Source organism: Ambystoma mexicanum, chromosome 2q, assembly GCF_040938575.1.
Source record: "Ambystoma mexicanum isolate Mex_15411 chromosome 2q, UKY_AmexF1_1, whole genome shotgun sequence".
NCBI classification, from domain to species: Eukaryota; Metazoa; Chordata; class Amphibia; order Caudata; family Ambystomatidae; genus Ambystoma; species Ambystoma mexicanum.
This window is the reverse complement of record NC_090924.1, coordinates 909,797,446-909,824,985: the sequence shown is the minus strand read 5'-3', so window position 1 is coordinate 909,824,985 and position 27,540 is coordinate 909,797,446. Positions and strand designations below refer to the sequence as shown.

At 44.3% G+C, this 27,540-nt stretch overlaps 1 protein-coding gene across 3 annotated transcripts in view; it reads left to right on the top strand.

The window, feature by feature from the left end:
• OSBPL3 (oxysterol binding protein like 3) overlaps window positions 1-27,540 on the top strand; it is a 1,742,686-nt gene that overhangs the window by 596,804 nt on the left and 1,118,342 nt on the right. The gene's annotated exons all lie outside the window — the stretch shown is intronic.

Below are 27,540 nucleotides of genomic sequence, written 5' to 3'. Positions count from 1 at the left end.
TAAGGAAACCTCATTTGAGGGTGAGGCCCATGAGCTGATTGAGAATTCTGTGAATGTGCCCAGTAAGGAAATAGCTCATGCCTCCATCGCCCTAGCGTGTAAATCAGGCGAGATGTGTTACCCAAATTCCTGAAGTGAGTGCTGATCTACCACAGCTCTCAGTTGGATTAACACCACAAAACCCTCCCTTATGTTAAGTACAGGCACAGCATTTGTTGAGAAAAGAATATGAGAAACTTATGTTAGTTGGTGAAATTGACACAGAGTCGATCGAATTCATGAACTCCTCAAGTCCTCATGAACCTCCGACTCCTGACGTGCAATATATTTGCTCTAATACTGGTGACTTGATACAACTCAATGATAGATCTCATAGATCGAGTCTACCTATTGATGCGTCTAACTCAGTCCGACAGGACAAACAGGAGGATAAGGATAAGCAAGAATTGTATAAATCACCAGTTATGTTTGATAAATCACCCTCTAGTGTCAAACCGGTCTCTTTCTTTTGTAGCACCCACTGTCATGACTTCAGTCGGGCGGCGTTTCTTTTCTTTATGGAGACGCCATTAACAGTTCCACCACGTCTGACGGCCGTTCTGGGAGCACCGCTCTAGTGTTTTTTCCAAGATGGCCACCGGCGTTTACTACTGCCGGCTCAGTGTGGCGTTCCTCGCGTTGCACCTTCACTGTACTCTGCGTCTTGAAGGTAACGCTAGTGTATCCTTCCTCCGTGTGTATTCTCCTGTATTCCTTCCCTTGTTTCCCCGTCTCCCTCTGGTCTCCCGTTGGTTTCCCTTTTGCTGACTCGATCCGTACGTCTTGTACTGGTCTCACGCTCTCTCTCTCTCCGTTCCCTTGCCCTTCTGACTTTCAGCCTGCCTTTCCTTGCCCTTGCCCTTGCTGCTAAGCACTTACCTCCTGGTCGCTGGTAGTTCCAAACTATCTGGAGTCATTTGTGCGCTCTTCCGGCTTCCTAAGGTGCACATATCACAGCTGGTTCTCTGGCGTCTCCCCAAGTCTACTGGTGAATCTCCGTTTAGCCACCCTTTTGAGCTGCCTTCTGCTGAAAGATCATTCTACCGGACTTCGCATTTCCACTCACTCCTTCATCAGAACAACTCCTGCAGGGTTTTTTCTGCCCCTTCGGGCTTTTTCCCTGCTCAGAGGCCGGCTCCCAGGAGTCCCCACTGTTGGTGTTCTCTAGTTACCCGACAGTGTGGCATCCCAGGGAGCTCGCCCCTACTTACGTCAAAAGAAAGAAGCAAGGAAGACTGACAAGACCCAGACCCGAAGACGTCCTGGAAAGAGGCCGGAGCTACAAGAGAGGTTCACAGACGATTCAGGTGAGGAGGAAGGAGGGGAACGTTCAGTCATTCCTGACACCCACCCCCAGATGTTCTCAATTTCATGAACCCAATGGTAACCATCCATATTTCATTTGAGATCCACAGACCACGTACAATGATTACAGATTCTCTTTTCCTGAAGCACCAGCCCTTAATAGCGCCCTAACTGCCATGAATACAGCACTACTCTTACTGGCAAAACTGTATGAAACGTTAGATGAGAAAATAAAAAACCAAACTGATCACATTCAGCAATCCCATGAACTTATTATTCGTGAGATAGGTATAAAGGTGCAATCTGTTCCTAACTGCTCATCTAACTACAGTAGTCAGAACACTCGAACGAATTTAGTGGATAAAGCCATTTCAATTCATCCTGTTCCAAATGAGCCCGCTCCATCTGTCTCTTACCCTGATATTGTTGTCATTGATGGTCCCCAAAAAGCTCCACAGTTAATTCTGGAAGACGGTCCATCAACAACTATGCCTCCCGAGCAAAAATTGGCAAACACTCTGGCCCCGATGTTTCTGATTTCCAAAAGTGCTTCTTCAAATATTACAAATTGTAATCAAACATCCAAATTAGTGCAAATTACCAGCGAGTTGCCTACTAGTATTAAACATAAGAAGGCCTCAAGACTACTTACGGCAGCGAGAAAAAAAAAGACGCTTGCACTTTAAACAAGATATTCATCTGCAAACGAAGGAGTCCCTGGTGTATAAACCACTGGATGACTTACTGGGTGTTTCTGCCTCGACATCCTTCTTGAAAGTTCCAAACTTTATCCCTATTCCAATTCCAACAGCTATTGCATTATCAACACAAATGATGAAAAACTCACAAGTGAAAGTGTTTACAGGTATTCAACTGTCATCAGTTACCACAGATTTCACTACACGGCAAGGAGCTAACTTGCCCTCTGATGGTCATCAGCCTCAAGAAGCAATAGTTTTAAACTCAGAGTGTACTTTGCAAGAGCTTCGCAATGAAATGCGAGCTTCTTTTGCAAATTACATCCTGGAAAATGAAAACCTCAAACAGCTCATGTTGCAATCGCAGCAAGGTTTGACTAATGATGCTAGTCACATGCTGCAAAATTCTTATCCAAATGTTAAACCTCTTTTGAAAGGAGCGGGGTTGCTAAGTCGAGTCCATGAATCTCCGGTGAACATGAGTTCTCAAAAATTGGTTGATGGTAGACCAACTATAGTGCCTAATGATGAGCCCAGATCTTCTCCTCCCATCCACAAGAACCAAGCGCAATTTAAAAAGCATCATCGCCTACTGATTAAATGTCGAGGACATCCTTTTGCCAAGTACGATCTGAACCGAGTCAGTGTGCTAAACATTTGTGCCGAAATAACGGCCCTCGAGGATCTCATCTCAGCTGACATTGATCTTGTTGAATTTACAAATCTCCCCGACCTTTCTGAGGCCCGACTATATATTCGGTCGGGTGTGATACTTTATGGTTAGCCCGTTCAGCCTTCTATAATCTAGGCTTTATTTTGAGTAAAGATGTGCATATGGAAGACCATATGACGGATAAACCAATCTTGCCCCAATCTAGAATCTATGGGGATAAAACCGTTGTTCAAATGAATTCTGAACCAAACTTCTGAGGCGTGGGCGAATCGAAGCCATGGTGAATCATCGTAACAATCCCAGTTGAATGACTTAGTCTTGTCTCCTGGAACACTAGGGGTTTCAAACATCTTATTAATAACAGTATAGATCTTTTACAATATGACATCATTGTTCCCCAGGAGACATGGATGCAAACTCCTCCCATCTGGGACCTATACGAAATCTATCTGGTCCCTGCCATTGCTACCCTTACGGGGAGACCGATGGTAGGCCTCATGACCTCTTTCCGTAAGGATGAGAATTTTGCAGTTATTTGGCACAGATCTCAGTCGCCATGCTTCCAAATTACGAAAATTCGGCAAAGCTTAACTCACTGTGCTATAGTAAATATCTATTGGGGCAGGAAACCTCTGACCTCGTATTAATTCTTTGATCATTTTAACAACATCCTAGACCAACTTTCACTTGATTAATCCATTCTGGAAATTTTTGTCATGGGTGATATAAATTCGGATAATAAATGCATATTCAAATCTACATCATCTCGAACAACTGATGAACATCGCTGGCTAATGTTAATGAATAATAGAAATTTTGTGATGCTGAATGGTTCAGTGCCGGGTGATGTTCCCCATAGGGCTACATGGCATAATGATGGCTGTCATTCTACACTGGATTACATTTATGTTAATAACCAGTTCTTTTCTAACATCTCTCAACATAAAATCCACAATAATGAGCGATCATTTTCAGCTAAGTTTGACTTGTAATTGGCCTACAATGAAATACACGGCCTACAATCCAAATTTAACCAGTCTCCTAGTTAACAATACAGGGAACCGTATAAAATGGTCAAAAGCCAAATTACTTCGTTATAAGCAAAACTTGAGTGATGCTTATGACTCCACTGTATCTGACAGCCCTTGTTACATCCATGCCATGCAATTATTTTCAGCCAAAAGCTCAAATCCTCTAAGGGTTCATCCCAATCACACTCATACCTTCGACATCGAGGTAAAACATAAAAAGAGGGATTTAAGAAGAAAACACGCAAAAATGCTGCTAAGGGCTCCCAAAGAATTTTTTGCATTAAATCTCGAGCAGATAAAACTGCTAAAAGAAATGTATAAAAGATGACTTCTGTGTCGCTGTGCTCTTCAATATCAGCGTGATGGCGAAGCTATGCTAAAACAGATCATCATGACATCATCGGGGTGGGTATTTGGCCGTCTTGAATACTGCATGTCACCGACATCAGACAACAGTTCAGATCAACTCCATTCCGGCAAACGAGTGGGAATCCCACTTAGTAACATCTATCATACTCCCTTGTCAGAAACTTGCCTAGAATGGGATAAAATTGATTTTGACCGTACGGTACAATTTGACCGAGAGGATATCTCACATTATATATCTAAGTTGAGTACCTCTCGAGCATCAGGGCCAGGTGGCCTTCATAACTCACAAATCAAACAGAATAAGGTAATATGGGCTGATATTCTATACCTTATTTTCAAGGAGATCATGAGAACTGGGAATATACCCCCATCGTGGCAAATATCTGTGATTCTCCCCATATTTAAAAAAGGTGATTGCTCAAAACCAACATCTTACAGACCGATTGCTATCTTAGATTGCCTGGGCAAAATTTTCGGCCGAATGATCCTGAGATAATTCAACAAATGGCTATATATATTGAATCATAGGGACCCCTTTCAAACGGGTTTTAATCCGGCGCTAGGCACGGCAATTAACTTAACGATCCTGAATGCCATTATCATACAAGGGAAATGAAATAAACAACCAATATATGCTGCTTTTGTTGATTTCAGGTCAGCTTTTGACCTTGTCCCAAGAGAATTACTGTTCAAAAAGCTATTGGACCTGGAGTGTCCATGGTTCATTCTAAAATGGATTGTAGAATTCCACTCAAATATGTCCATTCAAATCAGGCTGAATAATGTTGGACTATTGTTGGAACCCATTAGAACTACTCGGGGCTTGAAACAGGGTTGCCTTTTGGCATCTGCCCTCTTTAATTTTTTCATCTGGGATATTGGGATTGGCTTCCGCAGTGTGATTACAGATTTTGTGAAGCTTAATGGCTCCATTATTAATTGGCTTCTTTACGCTGACGATATGATCCTCATATCTCAAACACCTATTGGTCTGTGTAATATGTTGAATGTTCTGGATGTATATGCTAGCAAAAATTGCATCAGTATTAATCTTAGAAAGACACAAGTTATGAAATTTGGGACAAAAAAAGACAAAAAATCTATCAGTGGAGCTTACAAAACATCGCTTTACAGGTAGTGCACACATATATCTATCTGGGTATCTGTGTGAATGATCACATTTCTGACAGGCCTTATGATGATTACCTACAGTTAAAACAGAAAACGGCTCTATCGCAAATGAGTCTTATTCATAGGAAACACTGTAAATTTTCTATCAGCCCCTTAATTGTATATTGCAAGCAAAAATATATACCTACCATACTTTATGGCTCTGAAACAAAAGTGTCAAACTTATTCATACTGGTTGAATTTCAAGAGCCTTTACTGGAAGAAATCACTGCTGTTACCCATGTCTGAATCTATGTGTGTTAGCAGACATGAATTGGGACTTATTTCAGTTTATGCAATCTACAAGTGGAAGATCTGTCAATTGTATAGGAAATGTATAATGAAGGAAAATACCAATGGCTTGTTTTTGATGCTGTCCAATTACCTTTTAACATCTGATTCATTTGCTAAGAGTTGGCGCACTTTTGCTTGTAAAATCCTGACCATTGTAAACATAACACAAGAGCTACTAATAGTAAACCCAGATAAAGCTAAAATTAAGCTTTGGCGAGCTGACTGGATTAAGACGAGAACCGAATGTCTGACAATACAAAAATTCTATTGAAATCCATTTGCTCTCAAAGACTATGGTCAGCTTGAAAAATATCTAACCCAATCTCCTAACCCGACCAATCGTTCTGACTTCTTGAGATTCAGACTGAACGGATTTTCTATTTTAAGCATTTGTTTGACACTAGCCATGCATTGTATCTTGATGAATTATGGTCAAGAATGTATACTGGAAACTCTAAACGTTTAAGATATGCAGTTGTAAAATATTTAAATCAACTGAAGATCAAACCTAGTGTCAACCCTGAGGATTCTGACCTGGATAACAAGGCTGTTAATCTTGGTTAAGCATGATTTTATATATTTTTTTATCATTGGTTCAAATGTATTGAATGTAACTAAAATGTAATTTCTTGTAATTATTATATGTTCTAACACTATTTTTTAGTATGTTTTATTTATCTTTTGTATATACATGTTGAATGGTCAGATTCATTTCTTGACCAAAAAATAAAAAAAATAAACCGTTTAATTTCTGTTGGTGGATTCTAACTATTTCACTATAACTATTCTTCAATTGTAGGCATATCCACTGGCGACAAACCATTCAATATTTTTGTTTCTTACTTGCGAGTGCCAAAGAAAAAGAAAGGGAAGTTTTCACACTTGAGAATTTTCCAAACGTTAACTCTTTATTCCATGCATAAACTTTTTTACATCTTTGTTCACCACTTCTTTCTCTCTACACGTGTTTCACCCCTATTTTCATCACAAGGGATCATCAGGAGAGGTTTTAATGCAAAGTATCTTTTCTTTGGGCGTGTTTTGCTAAAAAATTCAATTGTTTGACTCTGTGTCTATGTACCTTGGGGGCACCGGATCAAGGAGCCAGGCAAAGAAACCCGGATTGCCACAAAGTAGAAGGGCAATCACCCTTAGAAAATATTCAAGTTGTGCGCCCAGAAGGTGATCCCTTGTGATGAAAACAGGGGTGAAACACGAGTAGAGAGAAAGAACTGATGAACAAAGGTGTAAAAAAGACCACAGGGTTCAGCAGGTGTCCATCCTGCAATGGGCTCTTCCCAACTTCAGACCCCATGCCCTCTGCCTACGTTGCCTTGGCCCAGACCACAGTTGGCAAGCTTGTACAGCGTGTGGCTTGCTGTCATCGGAGCGCTGAAGAACAGACTATCCAGGTGGAGGGAGCTCTTCCAAAAGTCACCTCCAGAGGACCTCAAGAACTTCGTGAAACACTGAGCCAGGCCTAATGGAGGGCCGCTATTTTCGATTGCACTCCGCAAAGGAGACTCCTTCCCAAGGACACTACCGTGCAGGAGGGACTGCTCAGGTCCTTGTACCAGCACGTGCACCAAGGGCCGAGGGATCCTTGGATCCTCCCGGTGGCGGTGTTGAGGGACCGGAAAGATCTTGTACTGGATCGTCATCCGAGGGGCTCTGTCCTTGTGCCAGCAATATGTTAGAGGGGCTATGCCCTAATACTGCAATACGTCCGAGGGGGTGCCTAAATGCAGCTCTACCGACCTCCGGGTCGAGGGTGTCGCACCTACCGGGCCTAGGCCCGATGAGCAGGGTAGGCCTCGTGATCCACATACAAGAGTCCTGGAGGAAGCTGGGCCCAGCGAGCCGAGCAACACATCGCAGGCACGTGGCACGCAGCTCGATAAGATGGCCGATGCACCAGGCAGAGGCACCCGACTAACGCCATTCCAGGAGCTCGGCAAAGAAAGAGTGTCAAGATGGGACTGGCATCAACCAGGTACGTGGCCGACAGCCTATCCTTCTTATGCACAGGGCAGCTTCTCACTGTGTCCATACGGGCAGGGTATGCAGCGACTCCAGCAACACCCGGCTACCCAGTCAGTACCCCCTTCCACTCAGACCAGTGAATAGGGGTTCTTCGAGAGGTTCCTCGGGCTCATGAAGTCACCTTGGATAAGAGGTTATTCTCAAGGATACCATCAGCGAAGTCCTCCCGACAAAGCTAGCGGCACCACAAGCGCCTCCAACGGGGCCCCGATGCAGCCGCTGGTCCCGGCTCCCCAGCCGACTCAGGCTGTTCTGTACAAGCCTCCACCACCTCCTCATCCCCCAGCTGCGGTCCATGTGCCCCAACCTCCGGCTCCAACTACTTCTCCACCTCCACAGGATCCTCCTGATCCGCAGGACATGGATGATGACGAGGAGGATCCGGACACGCCATCCTCCACCAGGGCCTTCCACAAACGTCTTGCTGGGCTGGTGGAATACCTGGGCCACCCCCAGCCCGAGGTCGAGCAGCCAGCAGAGGTGGTTCTGGCTGAAGTCCTCACGCGACGCCCAGCTGCCAAAACATATATTTCCCTGCAGACCGATGTAGGCTCCATGGCCAAGAAGGTTTGGCTTAAGCCACACTCGGCCCAGCCGGTCAATTGATGCCTGGACGCCAAGTACAGGAAGATGGAGGGGGATACGCTCTTCTTCTCGGCCCATCCTCAGTCACAGTCCTCGGTGATCGCTGCGGCATCACTATACTCCAAGCCTCAGTTGTTCTACGCCTCCTACTCTGCGGCTCTACTAGGCAAGGAGAAGATCTTGGAGGCGTATGGAAAGAAACTTTATTCCAACACGTCCCTGCACCTTCGTCAAGCCAATGCCGATGCCACGCTGGCTGCCGCTAACCAGAGGTTATGGTGGGAAATTGCGGCCTTCCTCTCAGAACTCCCTACGCAGAGCCAATCACATTTCAAGGTGGTGCTGGCAGAGGCAAAGCTGGTGTCGCATGACCTCATGGAATCCACTGGCCGTGCCATCTGTATCACTACGGACATGAGGACAGCCTGGCTCTGGGCAACAAAGTTCAACCCTGACGTCCAGGAACACATATTATATCTACCGTTCGAGGAGGGGGGGGACCCTCTTTCACTCCTCCACGGACGAAGAGCTGAACAAGAAGAAAAACAGCTGACAATCGTCCAAGTATTTATCCATCTTGACAAAGACCGCGCCCAAGTCGTACACCCAGTCCACTCCGACAGGGGGCGTACATATGGAGGGTTCAGCGAATTCCAGGAACGGAGATCCAGGCAGGAGGAACGCTCAGTCTCAGAACCAATGCAAGCAACAAAAAGGGCGAGGGGTAAGGACTTTTTGCAGTCCCCCTCCTCTGTAACAGCCTCAGAGGGAAAGAAGGGATGACGCACCCCTTCGGGTCCACATGTCTCCAGTGGGGGGCAGGCTTGCTCTCCAGGCACATTTCTGATGGCAGAATTCCATGGACTCCTGGATCCTCTCTGTAGTATCCATGGGGTACCGCTTACCCATCCCAGCCTCTCCTCCCTCCTCCCCTCCACTCCCTCAAGTTGGGACAGCATTTCTTCTGGCGGAGATCCGGTCACTCTTAGAGAGCCAGGCAGTGGAGGAAGTCATTCTCCCAGCAGGGCTTGGGCTTTTACTCCAGGATTTTCGCCATTCAGAAGAACAACCAGGCAGGCCTGGGAGTTGTGCTGGACCTTTCCACCCTCATCCTCTCCTTACCCCTACAAAAATTCAAGATGGTTACGCCAGCTTTTATAGCAGAGACATTGTGCAAGGGAGACTGGATGTGCTCTCTGGATCTGAAGGATGTGTAGCTACATGTCCCGATTTGGCAGCCCCATCATTCTTTCCTATGGTTCAGGATCATGGGCTACCATTTTCAATACAAGGTCCTTCCTTTTGGCCTCCACTCGGCCCCCAGGGTCTTTACCAGGCTCATAAATAAAGTGGCTGCCCTCCTCAGAGCGCAGGGCCTCCACATCTACCCATACTTCGACAACTGGCTCGTCAGGGCCACATCTCCGGAAGCGGTTCACCATTCTTCCCATGCCCTTATGAACACACTGCACAATCTGGGCTTCTCGCTCAATCTCAAGAAGTCGCAGCTGCACCCCATGCAGACTGACATTCTTGGGCCTCATCTGGGGCACGTGCTCCGAGAAGGTATTTCCATTGGAGGACAAGAACTCGCCATCACTTGGCGGTGGTCCTATTAGCCGTTCCATACGTGAGATTGAGGATGAGGAGGATTCAGCTCATGGAACCAGGAGTGGGGCTCCCTATCCGAGATTATCAATGTTCCCCCCCCCCTCTCTTCACCCGGACCCAACATGGTGGTCCAGGGACTCCAACCTACAGACAGGCAAGCCCTTTCGGCTGCCCACCCCGCAGGCCACCATCACCACAGACTCCTCGATCGAGGGCTGCAGAGCCACTCTGGAAGATCTCTCAGTCCACGGCACATGGACTTGACAGGAGCAGGAATACCACATCAATTGGTTAGAGCTGAATTCCATCCAGCTAGCACTCAGAGCATTCCTGTCCTCATCCAGGCAGACAACTCGACCAGCATGTACTACGTCAACAAGCAGGGAGGCACCAGATCTCCTCCTCTGTGCAGACTGTTGGGAGTGGGCCTTGGCAAACAACATCTACCTCACAGCAGTCCACCTCCAGGGGGAATCCAACCTGGACGCGGACAGGCTCAGCAGGTTGGGAGCAGACAATTATGAGTGGCAGCTAAACGACCTCGTTATTCAGGAGATCTTCAACCGGTGGGGTCATCCTCAGGTGGATCTCTTTGCGACCTGGCACAATAAAAAATGCCCTCAGTTTTCCTCCTGGCAGGAACAGGGCCCCTGCTCCCTGGGGGATGCATTTCGGCTTCAGTGGAACGGCATGAAGGCTTACGCCTTCCTGCCCACACCGCTGATTCACAGAGTGATTTGCAAGATCAAGGATTCTCGCCAACTCGACATCATTCTAATAACTCCATGGTGGCCGGCCAGGCAATGGTTTTTGGAGCTGCTCAGCCTCTTGGAGATGCCTCCGATTCACCTCCCGACGGGCCCAGCACATCTTCTGGTGCAGCAGGGGGGCAGGGTCATTTACCCGGCACCAGAGAAACTAACCCTCACAGCATGGTACCTGAGCAGGTAACGCTGCCGCACCTAATCCTCTCTCAGGCTAATCTGGAAATCATTCAGGGCGCACGGAGCAAGGCTACCAGGGCCCAGTATAGAAGTAAATGGACCAGATTCTGCCACTGGGCAGACGCCAAGGAAATCGACCCCTGGCATGTACGTTGGCTGATATGCTCTCCTTCTCGGCGCACCTCGCCCACTCTGGCGTGCAGGTGGATTCCTGCCATACCTAACTCGCAGCCATCAGGGCTTACAGGAACTTGAAGGAGGGGATCTTCTCCTCCTGCAAACCTACAGTCAAACATTTGACGGGGATCGCAAGGCTCTACCCACCCGTCAAGAGGCCGCACGTCGTGTGGGACGTCAACATAGTCTTGGGTGATCTGGCACACAAACCGTTTGAGCCAATGGCATCTGCAGACATCAGATCACCATCAAGATGGCCTTACTATTTGGCCTTACCTCGGCTCATAGTCAGTGAAATCCAGGCGCTGGTCGCCTCGGAACCATATACTACCTTTCACAGGGACAAAGTAGTCCTACAGACATACCCAGCATTTCTGCCCAAGGTGCCTTCTGCTTTCCACTTGAATGAGGAAATAGTCATTCTTTGCTGATTCTAAGGCTGAAGCACAGAGTGCTGCACTGCCTGGATGTCAGGCGTGCCCTGAGATTCTACTTGGACAGGACCAAGGGCTTCCACAAATCGGACACCCTGTTTGTCACTTTCAGAGGCTCAAGACCAAGCTATCAGGCCTCCAAGGCCTCCATATCCTGCTGGATGGTCTCGTCCATCAAAGTAGCATACAGGGGCCAGCACAAGCCACTGCTGGCCAACATGAATGCCCACGCAGTCAGGGCCAAGGCAACGCCATCGCATTCCAGCGCCATGTCCCTTGGCAAGTCATAAGCAGGTCGGCCACTTGGGCCACTCCCTCGGCTTTCTGCAATTCTGCATTGCTGTTTGGATGCCGGCTCTAGATCTGATGCTGCTTTCGGACAGGCGGTTCTCAGAAACCTATTTGCTTAAGGAGGGTCTCCTGTCCACCATGGGGCTATATTCAGTTGTAATCGCCCATGAAGTATGGAGGAAGGGGACGGGACATAAGAGTAATTATAAGTTACTCACAGTAGTGACTAAAGTACTCTTAGTCCATAGTCCCCTTTCCTCTATACGTCCCACCAATCTCCCCCCCCCATTAATACTGGTGTCATTCTGCAATGTTAAGTCTATTGTCGATGCGTCAATGGGGACTGAGGTGTGGCGCCGGAGGGCGGAGTCAGGGCAGCGCATGCTCCCTGGGCAGCACCCCCGTGCACCTCTAAATTTAAAGGGGAAGAAGATTTTTTCTGGTGAAAAAGGATCCATCTCCCGTCCCTTGGAAGGGACGCCCATGCAGTATAGAGGAAAGGGGACTATGGACTAAGAGTTTGTTAGACACTACGGTGACTAACTTATCATTTTTGCACCAGCTGATGAAATGGAATTGACTCAGTTAGGTATAGATACATACACACATTGTTCATTAGGGACGTGCTCTTGTGCAACATGGTTGCAGAGAGGGCATGTATGCTTCCACGTGTATGAAATCTGGAAGATTTCATTTATAGTTATATTTTTGCTTTCCTAGTACTTGCAGTAAATACATTAGACATTAGACATTCTTGTGGATCTTCCTGTGTGTTTATGGTGATTTTACCATTCCTGCACAGTCGTCCAATTCTTGCCTTATTCCTGAGACACTAAGTGTTGTCAGCATTATTTGTCGCGTTTCTATGAAGGACGAGCATTTGCAAACACAACTGGTCTGAGCCATTCAAGTAAATGTTTTGAACAATTGGTGGCAATTGGAACAGAATATTGATTGCTATATTTGCCTGTTGTGTTGGAAAATTGAAATGGACCAGAGAGTTCTGTCTGTCATTTGCTGGACCTTCAATTGTTTTTTAGAAGATATTTCTTTGTTTCTGCTGATGGATGTGCACTTGCATTTGCACTAGATAGTTTTGTGGTTGTACTACTTGATGGAGTAGCAGTTGCTTTTAGTTTCTTTATTGGTACTGTTGGGAGATCTCTTATAAGTTCTGTTTGCAATCATTTCTTTTAAAATGTTTACCTTTTTCAGGAACAGGGTACATATCGAGATGGGGTGTGTAGAGTGCACATAGTCTGTTGTACTCTATGATGCAAGGAATGTCAGCCTTGACTTTGTTTGCATCAAAATTGATTAGAAATAGTCCTTGGAGTGTACACAGACGTGACAGTGCTACATAACTCATACCTTCTTTAAAGACTGTGCTGCCAATTTCAACCAATTCCTGATCTAGGGTTAGAGCTTGTGATTTGTGAATTGTGACTGCATATGCAAGAGACAGAGAATTGCTCTCTGCGTACAGACATGTCTTTGAAAAGAAGGAATCTTGCTGTTGAGCGTCCTATCCTTTTAACTTCTGAAATTGTGTCAAAATGGATGTTGACAAACTGTTCTTGTTGTGTGGATATGTCTGGAAGCCAACAACTGTGCCAATTGCTCCATTGACTGAACCACGTTCCACGTCAAGTTTACTTTTCAGAATTACTCTGCAGTTTAAACACAATGTTAACATTTTCTCCAAACCAGCTGTGTTGGAGATACATTTTTCTAAGCTATTTAGTTGTGCTGTTGCTTGTTGACACATGGGGAGTGTCATGCTGTGCACTTCCAGTTTGTTTGTGGCGGTACCATACACTATTGGTTGCTTTTCCTTTCTTAACAATGTGTCATTGAATTGCGTACATCCTGCTAGGGTTGACATTAAGGACATCCATTTTACATTTTTTTGTGCTAATTGTTCCATGACATCAGGAGCAGATGTGCAATGCCCATATAGCTCATGAATGAGTCTACTATTTAAAATAGATTGTGCATCTTTAGAAAGTAGACCAGTCCTAATGCTTTTTAAATTGTTAGCATAAGTGCGGTCTACAGACTGATGCATGTTTTAAGTTAGTTCTCTGTATTAGAAATGTTGCCATAGATTTACATATCCTATGCTGCCAAGTGTGTTGCTGCACTGTTTGTGTCCGGAGTTTTTAAAAATAGGTTCACCTTTCACTGGTGTTAATTGTGGGAGATCTCTAAAAACAATAACGTGTTTTCCTCCAAATAATTGTTTGTAGTCCGTTTTAAGGACTTCTTGTAATCTGAGGTGAATTAAAGCCAACATTAGTTTGGACATCATGCTCAACTCATCTATTTGGAGCAATTTCATTTGTTTCAGAATTCTGCGTAGTTCAGTAGCAGCTTCTGTTGATAGTTTGTAGTAATCTAATTTGTTTTGGTGTTCTACTGGAAGGAGCAATAGTCCAGAGCATGTGGTGGTTGTTATAACAGCTGAAAGGTTATTTGTTAAATTTTGTAGGAATTTGCTGATGATTTTTATTAAGAATGTTTTGCCTGAACCAGCTTCACTGCTTACATAGAGGAGTATAGGTTTATAATTTTGACAGCTACAAGGTTTACCTTCATGCTGCAAACCATGTTCAATTTCTTTAGTCACTTCTAGGAAAATGCTAAATTACTCATTTAGTTGAATTTTCAGGAGTGCCAATTTTTCTTCTGATTGCTCATTGATGCATGGTGTTTTCTACTTCATCCATGGTTATTCTGCTTCATTTACTATGAGTGGCCCTCCAAGTAGTTCTTGGCTTCCTGTAACAGAAGATTTACTGCCCTCATGAGTGTCTTCATTTAGTTGTGCTTGCACTTCTTCCTCTTGTTGGCGTTCATTGTCCAACATGTTTTTGTATTGCTTGAAATTGACATTTGGTATACTGCTTTCATTTGCATTGAATGCAGCTTCAAATGAGTCATGGGGGCCTCATAAATCATCTTTTCTCCGTGGTTTAAAAAGTTGGAGTAAGGAAATCTAGTAAAGTTCTCTGTTAAGGAGTTTTAAATGATGGCTTCATATGATTAATTAGGCTGGGTTTGTAAGTTTGACGAAGCTCCCTTCACAAGTTGAAACCATGTATTTTCCACTTTTTTTCATCTGGTTTAACATTATTCTTGTAAGATAAATTTTGGGCTATGTGGTATAGGCACGTGTTTTCCAAAGCACTGCTTCTGTTTGGGTAGTATGTGTCTAATACATTGTTTTTCAAAATGTCCTGGCTGTTGGGATCAATTTTGGATGTTGTTTCTATGTCTTGGTACAATTTCAGCACTCTTTTCCTGGATGCAGCTGCACCAATGCTTAGCCAGACTGTGTTCAGATTTGCCATATAAGGCTGTGCCTGTTAAACAGTGTGCAGCTTTGTAGCATTCCCATTCTCTATGTGAGAGGATTATTATGCCAAACTTGTACAGGTTTTGTGACAGTGTTTTGTCAGATGATTGCCCATCCCAGATGTCTTTTAGCTCTGGTTTCTCAGCTTTGGTTAGGTAGGCTGTGACATATCTTGCAACACCAGTGGAATTGTCTGCAATATATTGTATATCTTTGTTTGCATTCCACAAAAGGGCAATGATTCCATTGTAATCATTGATGTACTTTGGAGCTTCGTTTCTTTTAATGCAGTATGTGTTTTTAGGCGATTTGCCTTTCACGCTGTCTCTAACAGAAGACCTGAAGCTGTTTACTTGTCCTTTTGATGGAACTGGTATAGGAAAACCAAAGCAACATTTGGTTAAGTTTTTAGCATTGTTTTTATATCTGCAATGGCAGTATTGGCCACACCTATGTTTTTGAAAGTGTAAAATTTGTGTATGTCGCTCACTATGTGTGGTTTCTGAAGGGAGCATCTTTTAACCACAAAAGCATGTGGATGTGTGGTGCTTCTCTAGATGGATATTCTTTTCTCCAAAAGAAGTGTTCCACTTCTCCGAGGGGAGGAATATTTTTATTACAGATTAAGTGCAGCATGGCAATAAAGCAGTGATGTTAAGTATCTTGATACACTTACTGGGTCAAGAGAGCAGAGTTCTCCTGGTGTTTTGATGTCTATCCCGTCTCTGTTTTGGTTTGCTATGCGTATGAAGTCATGCAAGTCCTCTCATACATATTCTGCACAACTCACAGTGAGAAACCATGTGGGTGGGCCAAGGTTCCTTAGCATATACCGTTCATCAGTGTGACATCAGAGCCAGTATTCTTTTGTACCACGCATGTTTGCTAAGAGCTTTTTGATACATGACTGCAAAACTACATCTTGGGGCCTCATTACGACTTTGGAGGCAGCCATGGCGCTATTAGCGCCATGGGTGCCTCCAAAGTCGTGCCCGGGTCCGATCTGCTGGAGTGGGGACTTACTGGGACATTCCGCCCTAGGCGGACCCGGTAAGTCCCCATTCCAAAAGCCATTCCCCATTCCCATTGAGCCCCAATAGGGCTCAATGGGAATGGGGAAGGAGCAAATAACGGGCCCACTAATAGGCGTCTGGTATGCCTTACTGCCCAACTTGTAATGAGGCCCTTAGTCTTTCATCTTTTGAAGTATTTGGGTAGCAGACCCATTTAAAACATTGGAACCGGTTTTCAATGTGTGTGCAACTCCGTAACATAGAGTTGCTAGTTCCCTTTCGAACAGGAGGTGATGTATGTATTCAACATTTTGTCTGAATCTGGGGTCTACAGAATACATTCGTAAACAGCGGTATTCTGATGCTGTTATTTGCGTGGATCTTTTATCATATCTTCCCTCTCTTCCTGTAGGAAAGAGTAGAGGAAAGGCTTGTGCTTCTACACTCCTTTTGGCTTGACGCATTTGAAATGTTTCTAGTGCATCGTCTATGGTGTCTTTGGAGTGTTGTGGGTGAATTGTATACTGGTCTAAAATATTGGATGCAGTAATAGGATCTACAAGTTCAAAATTGGCCAGTTGGTGAGGAATCCTGAATTATTTTGGCGGTTTGCCTTAGATTTTGTTCAATGTTTATATCTTTGTAGTAGTCATTGTTTTCTTTAAGATATTCTAGTGCTTTTCTAAGTTTTACCACATTTATTTGTCTTTTGTTGGTATACCATTCACTAGGATAATCAAAAATTGATCAATTGGCTGTTGCACTCCCGGAGGTTCTACATTTTCTTTAAGAACTAATGGCACATAAACTACTTTGCCACAAATGCCTTTTAGTAATTCAGAAGGAGGCAATTTGGCTGTTTTGGGTTGAAGTCCTATCTTAGCTTGAAATGGGTGTACTGTTTGGAATATAATGCTCTTATAAAATTAAGCTGCTGGAGAGGTTTTGGAAGTGGGAATCTTTCCAGGTTATTAGTGATAGCCGTGAAGGTATTTGGTTATTATCAAACTTCTTATGGCCGTATGTGCAAAGTATTGAGAGGTTAATTATTTTGTATTTGGTTTCTGTTATAAGATATAGAGCTAATTGGAACCATTGGGATTCCTCATTGCCTTCTATTAAGTTATATCTACGGGTTTGGTGCTTTTCTTATAAAAGGTTCTGCAACAACATACACATACTTGGTTTGGTACTTCAGCAGATGTGCTTTTAAACTTTGCGATTTCAATTTTGTGTGTTTATTAGAAGATTGGCATTTGTTAGATTTTCGCTACCCCTCTCCAATGTTGCTGAGTTTTCTAAGTGATCTTCATATCCAAAATATTTACTTTGGATGTGGTCTATTTGTTGAAGGAGTTCTTTGGCTGTGCCATGCAGGAGAATGTTATTAAAATGTTGCAGTTCTAAAGCAGGACTTTTTGCATAGTGCAGCCTCTGGAGAAGATTCTGTATAGTGGAATGGTATGTTGCTAACATTTTGATGTGGTGGAAGGTGCTTTTGCAAGCAGGTCCTGAAATGCAGACTAATGCCCTCACAGTCCAGTGTAATTGCGCATTAGACAGGAGTCCATGATTTGCAATTTGTTTATTCTAATGTTGTCATTTACTTTCACATGGTGATTGAGGAATTGGCATAAAGATTTCAAGGATTGTTTCCATATGTTACACATTGAGGTGCAGGGCCGTTTGTAGACTGGATGGATTGGTTCAGTGGAATGGAGTTGTAAGTTTGTTGGGGAAGGTTTTTCAATGATTATTTCTTGAGCCATAATGGCATTGTCTACAATTTAATACCCTCTGCCACTACTATGTATGGAAATTGGGTTTTCCTGCTCTTGTTTATATGCCCCTTCGTTGAAATATGGTTCTGTGCTGCTGTGTGAATCCATTCACCTGCACAGAGGTTCACAAATGTATCTGTGTTGGCATTGCACATGTTTAGAAGTACTTTTTGTAGCTTACTGATTCATTTTGTTAGTGGTTCATTCTGGTTAAATTTAATATTATATTATAAACAATTTTCTTTTGAGGCGCATTGTGCTGTCAATGAGAGCTTCCAAGATTAGTCTTCTGCTGTAAATTTGAAGGGTTGAGCATGACTTTTCTGCTGTTTTTAAGATTTTGAAGTACTCTATGTTGGGAAGATTTTAGTAAAATACATTTTTTGTAATGCTTAACCGTGGCTTTGTTAACATTGGCAGATATAGTGGTAGCACCATAAGTAGTTTTATTCTTCTTTATACATTTTATTTTTACTTTTTGGAAGAGGTGCCCTAGTATTTTTACTGCTAGCCTGTTCAGTTTTGTTAATTGACTGCATTAGCAGTTTTGTTTGATCATTTGCTATCAATTCTGCTAGAGGTGGATGAGTATTTTGCATGCTTTTAGTTTTATCTGCTTTATTTTTTAGTTTTCTAAAAAATTTGCTTTTTAGTAGGCATTCTGTTCTGTGTGTTGGAGAAAAAAGCAAAGTGTGGGTTTGAAAGTTGTGGAATGTATTTGCGTGCATTGTGAATGGGTGTGCGAATATGAGGGCAGACCTAAATGGAGGGCTGTGTGATTGTGCAATGGGCTGTTAGTTCTGGTTGGGAAGGTTGTAAGAGTAGCTATGTGTGTAGATGTGTGAACAGCTTGGGTAAGTGCGTAAGAGTGTAGTGTGCATGAGTAAGTAAGCACATTATGTTTTCATGATGATAGTGGGTGTTATGATACTGGTGTTCAGATGAGAATACAAAGAGTGTACCTGCTGAGGTGCAATGAGTAAGAGTGAAGTAAGACTCCCAGGAATTTTCTTGGCTGGGTCGCATTACCGCGGTCAAGATGTCCCTTGTCCCAAAATTGTTAAACGCCTTTCACGCTTTACCAGTGCCAATTTCTGAAAGCTATCTCCTGTACATGCAGAATGCAGTAGGTCAATTTATTTGGGTGAAAAAAAGACCCAGAGTTCCTCGCAAACTTCTTACCAGGGGAAGGGTGTCGTGAGGTCTGGGGCTCCCTTCAATCCCTCGTTATTATAGAGCATCTCAGGTTGCTGCAATGCTGAATTGGTGGTGCACCGCTCAACCTCCTAAATTGCAGGAGATTGAAAAAGCGGCAGCCCCGTTCCCCCTGGCTTCTCTTCAGATTCTCCCCAGGGATGCTAGAAAACACTGAAACACAATCCTACCTACTACACTTGCAACACTCCAGAGCTGGGACAAAGCATGCACATAAAGGGGAGGGATCAGACCGGGTTTAGGCCCACTCTCCACTGTCACCAGAATCCAGCATTCACACCAGGCATTCAGGCAGGCTCATTCCGGCTCTGCAGCCTGGAAGGGCTTTGAAGACCGAGGGATCTGTATGCAAATCAGGAGCCCCTTACATTTGCAGAATGCAAGGAGAAATTCAAATGACCCAAAACTGAACATTTTAGGTACATACATCTTCGCCACTGGCCGACCAACAGAGACATCCGTTTGGCCGCCTCCGGAAACCCGATAGGAATAGAGCTCAAAATCCTAGAGGGGCAGCCGTCTCACAAATTAGCCACTTGTTATAGGCTCCTAGAATATTTCTCGGTAGAAGAGAAATTGCCATATATGGCAGCTTGGGAGCAGGAGCTGGGCTTGGAGATCCCCTGGGAGTCCTGGCAAAAGATATGGCCCAGAGCCCAGAGGAGTTCCCGATGCACTGTAGTGAAAGAGGTGGCCCTTAAACTCCGTTATCGTTGGTATCTGTCCCCAGTTAGATTACATGCAATGAATCCTGCTTATCTGGACACATGCTGGATTGGGTGTGGAGGACATGTAGACTTGGCACACATGTGGTGGCACTGTCCAGTCATACAAACATTCTGGTTGGAGGTGCGATCAAAAATCGAGGAAATCACTGGAACCTTGCTCCCCATGGATCCACAAGTATTACTACTGGGGGATGCCCTGGACAACGGGTCCTATCCACTGTCAGGCTATAGGGCAGACCTAAACACCCAGTTAATCGTAGCAGCCCAAGCTACATGAGCACGCTTCTGGAAAATGTGGAGGGCCCACACATACTGGTGGGTGAAGGTGTGGGAGATGTTGGGGCTGGAAAAGCTCACGGCGATGTTGGAGGGCAAAATTATGAAGTTTACATATACATGGGGGCCATTCCTAACATTTGTGTCGGATAAAGAACATATTTTTCCAACTGTTACTGTTGAAACACCTCTTGAAACACTGATGTTGGCATTGTAAATACTTTTTTTTTCTTTCTCCTTTCCCTCTCTTCTCTCTCTCTTTCTCCCCTTTTCTCTTTCTTACTCCTGCTTTGCCCTGTTACTCCTTTCAATGGCTTCTCTGGCTGAATTCCCCCCTAGCTCTTATATACAACTGATATTTATCATTTTGTCGTGTTTAATTAACTTAATGAAATTGTGTCTTCTAAATGTAAAAGAAGGGTGGCCGTAAAAAAGTAAAATATATTCATTTTGGTGTAATGCAACTTCCTATGAAGTGTTACGTCACTTGATTGAACTTTTTCTGAAAACCCCCCCAAAAACTTGTTGGAAAAGAGTGAAGTAAATGTTGTTGGTTTGGAAAGAATTTTGTAGGCTACTATACGACTACACTGTTGTGTATGAGTAACAGAAAGAATATTACTACACTAGTGCACTTACCTCAGGTTGTTGTCTTCTAGGAGATAGGTTGTTGTCTTTCAGGAGGTTGTTCTTCACTGCAATTGGGAAAGAAGAAAATTAGTGGGTATGTGTGGTAATGGCAAAGTAATTGTAGTACAAGAAGATGTTATTTTGCAATCTAGGAGGAGTTTTTGGGAAGAAGAGTTAGTAACACTGGACGTGATTACTAATACGGTGGTAAAACTGCTATTGCTGCAGACTGGTTTGCTTCAGATTCCTAATAATTGTTTGGCAGGTAGCTGCCCAGTGTCACTAGGACATTACAGGTCATGTTGGCCTGGAAAGTCAGGTGGTGCAAATGTTCAACTCTATTTCAATGGAGTTGAATAGCACTGTATATGAATGGAGACTTGGGAGTCTGGTAGCTATGGGCCCAATGGTTTCGTGAAGTATGCCCTATGGGACTAGAGTATGAAAGTGTGGGAGTGCAGGACATATTTGGGACCTCCTCTACAAGGGTAATAGTTTTCTTCATTGCTGTGTGTAGTGAAGATGGCTGTGGGTGCAGAGATGGAGAGACTCAGTGTGTGGATGGTGGGAGATTGTTTTATGATTAATTTGCAGAGGTACAGGAGGGCGTCTTGTCAACAAAGGGTTATCTTCTTTTGTGTGCAGTGTTGGGTTGTCTTCGTTCCCAAATGGAGGATGGTGCAAGTTCTTTTTTTTTTGTGATGGCATCACTAACGGATTGTGGCAATTCAATCTTTCTTGCTAATATTCAGAATGCACTTAAAGTTCTTGTAAAATGATATACAGTTCATGTGAGTAGAATAAAAAATCTGAAAATCCCCCCAAAAAAAGAAAAATAAACATTTTTATTTTCAGAGCCACCACTGAAGAGTAAATACCTTACTGTAACGCTCACCTGATTCCCACAGAGGCGCCGACCTGTTCTGGACTGCTATGACCTCTTCTAAGGTGATGCGCAGGACTCGGAAGACGGACTGGACCGGACCCCCAAACCTCGCCTGTCTGGCCCGTAGAAGAATCCTTCTGTAGATGGAAAAGGGGACTAACTGTCTGCTGGATAATGTGTCGGATTCCCCCCCTTCTCCCTCTCACACTCCTCGAACCCCCTCCGCGATTCCCCGTAGAGTCTCACCTTAGAGTCTGAAAGGACGAGCTCTCCATCCTGCTTCCGATGCAGGGGCGCGTTGATTTCCAGTTACTTCACTGGATCTCGGGTTTGGTGAGTATTCAACTCCGCTTGACTTGTCCGATATGAGGCCGTAAGTATTCAGTTGCAAAAGTTCAAGCCTTAATTGTCTTTTGTCCTTTTCTCTATTTCAGATGCAGGATGAAGAATCCGCGTAGAGGAATGGATTCGCCGAAGGTAAACTCTGGTGAGTCTTTTTGATGGATGGTTCCCTTAGTGATCTTGCTTTCACCCACTAATGCGTGTGTCTTTTTCCCCTTAGGGGCCGGGGTACGGAAGTGCCAAAGAAGCGGCGCCGACCCGAGGTGAGGAAAGATTGTCCCAACAATAATCAGGTAAGTCTTAAGGTGTAAGAATCAGGCCTTCCTCAATCTGTTCCTTCGTTCACCTTTGTTTTGTCTCTTTTTTCCCCTTAGGCGCTGAAAGGCAGCGGATGGTGCCAATGGTCGCTGAAGAGCCCGAGGGCGCCTCGTGAAGGTGAGTGGAACGCGGCGCTGCAGCGAGCGATGCAATGCGCTTCTAGAAATAATGTCTTTTCTCAGGATCGTCAGAGTGATGGTTCCGGACTCCGGATGGAGGTAGGTAAAGTTCAATTATTCACCTTTCTCTCCTTTCCTTCCTTTTCAGGTGTTCCAGGTTGCAGGCGGGCGTGGCTGGAGCCAGGATGCAGGAGCAGACACGGTGAGCGTCCAGCTGCGAGATGCAGAACAACGCGAAGCGTGAGCTGCTGTCTGGGCGTGGTTTAAATAGCCCCCAAAGTAGTTCCAGGTAAGTGTTCTTCCTCAGCCATGCCCGAGTGGTAAAATAGTCCCATAGGTAAAATAGTCCCTTTCAGACCTCAAGGAGGTCTGGATCCGGCAGCATGGTCTGCATCAGGTAAGTCCATCCAAGCACTCCCATAATGAGCCTGGCGCCTATGGTGCCAGGACTGATGCCTTCTATGAGCCTGGCGCCAAAGGCGCCAGGACAATGTCCAAAGAGCCCCTATATGGGGTTGCTGGGTCCCTCCCTGGGGACATGTCTGCTTTCGGGGACGCTGGGCCTGAACTGGCTTCCCGGGAGTAGGCATCATGACACTTACCTTGTGTTTAATTTCTCTCCCCACACCCTTGATTTGGACGATCTGTCCATGGACATTGCGGTAGTCCGCAGACAGCACATGCCACATCTGAGTCTTTTGAGGATGCCAAGCATGGAAATGGGACTGTACAGTCCAGGGGTTTAGCCAATCAGGTTTCCTGGGTATGGTAGGCAAGGCAAGAGTGTGGCAGATGGTCTGTTTGCTGAGAGGAGTGCAGATCGCTATGGCTAGGGCTGTCTTTTTCAGGAGGTAGTGTGTGTATATTGGACTTGTGGATCCATTGGTTGCAGGTGTACGCAGAGCAGTGTGGAGTGGCTGAACATCTTGGACTTCTTTTTTAAACATTTTTTTTAATTTGTTTTGATCAAATAGATCTTTACAAAATATAAAAACCAACATTATGCCGATTTTATCACGATAAAAATAGTTATCTTGTAAACAATTCCACAGAATTTGAGGACAAGCCTTTTAAAAAGAAAATCAAAAAGGATAAAAGCATAAAAAGGAAGAAGGAAAAGAAAGAAGAAAGTGTTGGAAAGATGACCAGCCTCATCTAGTCTTACCATAATCGAGGTGTTTTTGGGAAGCTCAATTAATAGTGCCAGGAGCTTGTTTGGGAGACCCCACCTTCTCAATTTTTCCCACAAATTCTCCCTATTTACTAGGTCAAATGCTTTAGAGAGATCTACCCACGCTCCAAAAAGCGGACCCTCTCCAAATGTTCTCATGTGTTCTTCTAGGAGACTCAGGGTGATGCCATTTAATGTTGTAGACATTCCTCGCCTGAAACCTGTTTGAAATTTGGAGGTGTTATTTGATTTGGCCCAGTCCTCTAGCTCTATCAAGAGTATCCGCATGAATATCTTGCTTTCGATGTCCAAGAGGGCAATTGGCCTATAATTTTCAGGCTGTGATCTGCCCCCCCCCCCTTTGTAGAATGGTATTATAACTGCTTGTTTCCAAGAAGGAGGGAAGCATTTTGACTCTAGTATTTCCCTATAAAGGGTATCAAGAAGTGTCGCCCAGGTATTTACGTTAGACTTCAGAACCTGATAAGTTAGCCCATTTGGGCCCGCCGCCTTTGATGAGGTGCTCCTAATTAGATCTTCTATTAACTTTACATCACAGTTAAGTTCCCACTTGACGACCTCCTGATGATTTCCCATGGTAGCTGACATGTTTTTAAAGTTTGTTGTCAAATAATCTATCCACCTCATTTCTGGAACCAGATTACATTGGGTGATGTTACTGGCTAATTTCTTTCCTTTACTATTTATCATTGACCAGAAATTGCGGGTACTATTTTCACAAAGAGCCTCCAGCATCTGTTCATTGTCTTGTTGGTGACGAAGGATCTTTCTTGCTCGTGACCGTTGCTTATAGTTCCTAATAAGGTTTTTCTGTTCTATATGAAGTTCAAATGGATACGTAATAGAATACTTCAGCCATCTAACTTCGCGCCGTAAGGACCTTTTCTGAATCCATGTCTCCTCATCGAAGGAATGTAGGTGATGAGTTTCTTTTGCCAGGGCTCCTGCTGTCGGGCGGTGCACCGACCAAATAAATGGCTGAAAGCAGTATGTTTTACAATTCTTTTTGTTCTTCTAATGAGATGATTTAACTTCTCATTCAAATTTCTTCCCTCTCTTTTGTATTTAACCAAGACTGCTTTGCCTTTTCTCATTAGTAAGTCCTGTGGATATTCAACCAACTTGACTTCCTTTAAGCTCTTGATTTTAACTCTTAATCGAGCGTGATCGCTCCCTTCTTCACAGATTATTTCCATGGATACTTTTCTTCAATTGTATGTCTTCAGAGACAAATACATAATCCAATGTGGAGAAGGCGTTACCACGGGACCATGTTGGATTTGAAGGGCAATCACCTTCAACAGTGCCATTTAGCATGAAAAGGCCCCATGAATTTAGAAACTCTGACCGCTGTCTCCCTGTCTTGGAGATTTTTGCCCATTTTGATGAGGTGCTTGCTTTATTTTCTCCCATGTTTCTCCGAGAGGGTACTTCTGGCTCCTGATTTAAGATTCCCACAGCTTTTGCGCTTTCTCCTTTAGCGGTGGACTTCTCACAGTTTTTGCCAATTTGCACTTCCGCCGGGTTCTTCTCAAGAATCATCAGGCTGATTTTTTTCTAGCTCTTTTTTATTACTTTTTATGGCTCTCCATGCTTTTTGTGAAGTGAAACCCACCTCTACTATGTTAATCAGCTGTCTGCTCGGAAACTTTACATATTCTAGGTCCCCCAAGCCAAACAGATAGAGGTTGGGAACTCTTTTGACATAGTCTAAGATGGCACTTCGACAGAGTGAAGTATGTTTTGGTATTTTATTTAGCGCTTTTAGCCAAAGTTTTGGAACAGCATATTCTTGAATTTCTAGATATCTTCCAGGACTTGTTCATAAGAGTTCACCTCCACATCAACTATCATGTTGATGTCTTCTGTTTTTTCCTTCAGTACTTCTGTCAGTTTCTTGGTCTTACCCTGACCATTTTTGACTTCGTCCATCAGTGATGAGCTTATGTTTTTCTTGGCATCTCGTTTTAGAAAAATTGGTGCCATTTTTAACGTTGCTTCTGTTGGACCCTGAAGTTTTTTAGGAAGACTTCTGTTCTCCTTCCCCAAAAATATTGGGCCTTTCAGTGATGGACAGGTTAGGATTGTTTTTTTCCCTCTATTCTCTTCTCCACTCCCAATGGGACTTTTGGTTCTCATGACTCCTGCAGATGAGGTTTGATGTGGAGCTACTTGTTGATCCAAGGGATCAGTCTGAAGGCCAACACTAGCCCGCAAGATCTTTACTTTAGCCGGGCAACACGTGAAGGATTCCAGGATAGCTTTCTGCTTCCCTTTTATGTTTTTTTTTTCCGGCAACACGAAAGGGTTTCCCACTTTTTGCCTGGGGACCTTTCGTGTTTCCATTTGTTATGTCCAGTAAGTGTGAGTCATTTCCTAGCATGTCCTTCTGAGAGGTATTTTTCAATTCTCTAGTTACTGATGGTTCTTCATTATTAAGCTGTTTCGTTTCTTGGGCACCAAGCTTGCCTTTTTTTTTTTTATTTTCGCAGGATGACTGGGAATGCCATTGTACTGATTTATTTTTCATTTCTTTTTTTTGGCTTTCCTTCGTCCCTTTGACAGTTGTTTACCAGGTACCAGCCATTCATCAGAACTTCCAACCTGAGGGCTTGATACGTCGTCCTGGTTATTTATGGGGGGCTCGATTTCTACCGCTTCATCTTCTTCCACAACATGTGCAAGCCTTCTGAATTCCTCCAAAACTGACTCCGAGAGGGGAGTGTCATCAAACCGATTGTTTGGCCCCTCTCCCTCTCTCGGGCTTACCGGGGACCCAGTTGCTGTTTTCTTTTCGGTCTTTACTAGATGCAAAATTTCTTCAAGTGACACTTGTGTTTTTCTTCTTCCTCTTTTTTTCTTTATCAACGACCTTTCTAGGGCTGAGAGGTCTAATCCTTGCCTCGCAAGCTCCACTCGCAGCTCTCCTAGTGCTGGTGTAATAGTTGTGTTAATTGATGAGGTCAGCCCCATTACTGTGGAGTCCAAACTAGTTAGATCTTTGGTTATTTCCATCAGGGTGCCTGCTTGTAGTTGAACTTCCAATTTCAATTGCTCAAAGACAGACACCAGTGAATTTAGACTCTGATTGAGTTTTTTGGTTCCTGGGTTACCTCTGATGTGGAGCCTGTTTTTTCCCCTCGTAATGTTGTGTTTGTATAAAAATGTCCTCTCCTGGAGCCGCCTCTACATTAAGTATCTCTTTCAGGCACAGCAATTTTTTGTACGGGCATTTGTGGAGGAGGGTCTACTATGGATGAGCAGTCATTTGTCATTTCCTAAGAGTTCTATGCCGCTTCTACAAATAACATCTCCATTATAACTATTTTTTCTTGCCAAAGTGATCATTGATTTTCCTTTGGATCTTGTTTGTGGTGATAGTATATTCCAAGCCCTTTCTCCACGACTGTACCGTATCGGAGGGGGTACTACTAGCTGGCAGAAAACCTGAAGAACCAAGATGCACCTGTGCGATAGTTGTGTTAGCTGTGTGTTGACTTGTGGAGGGAACATTATTCAAAGGCAGCTCTTGGTTTTGGTTCTGATTTTGTGGCTCCTCAGAGTAAGAGCCGTCCCATTCTGGGCACCTAATGTCATCCTGCATTGCATTACTGCATTGCAATTTCATTGTCCCCACACTCCACTGTACACAGCACAGGCACAATGCTGGATATTCCCACGCTTCACTGCTCACAGCACAGGCACAGTGCTAGATGTCTCCGTGCTACACTGCTCAGACAACCAGACAGTCAAGCCGCACTGCCGCAGAGGACACTTAGCAGCTGCTTCCGACTCAAGTATCTAGCAATGGGCACGGGCACAAAACAGAGCAACGCACAACAGTGCGTTGTAGAGTCAAGCTGCACTGCTGGAAACGCAGAGCCATTTCCAACCGTCTGCACCCTTCACTAAACGGAGCACAAAGGGAAAAAGGAACCAGGCTATGCGGAGCGCTCGGGCATGCTTGATGGACCCACCTGGGCGGTTAATTCCTACTTATAACGAGCCCTACTTATAA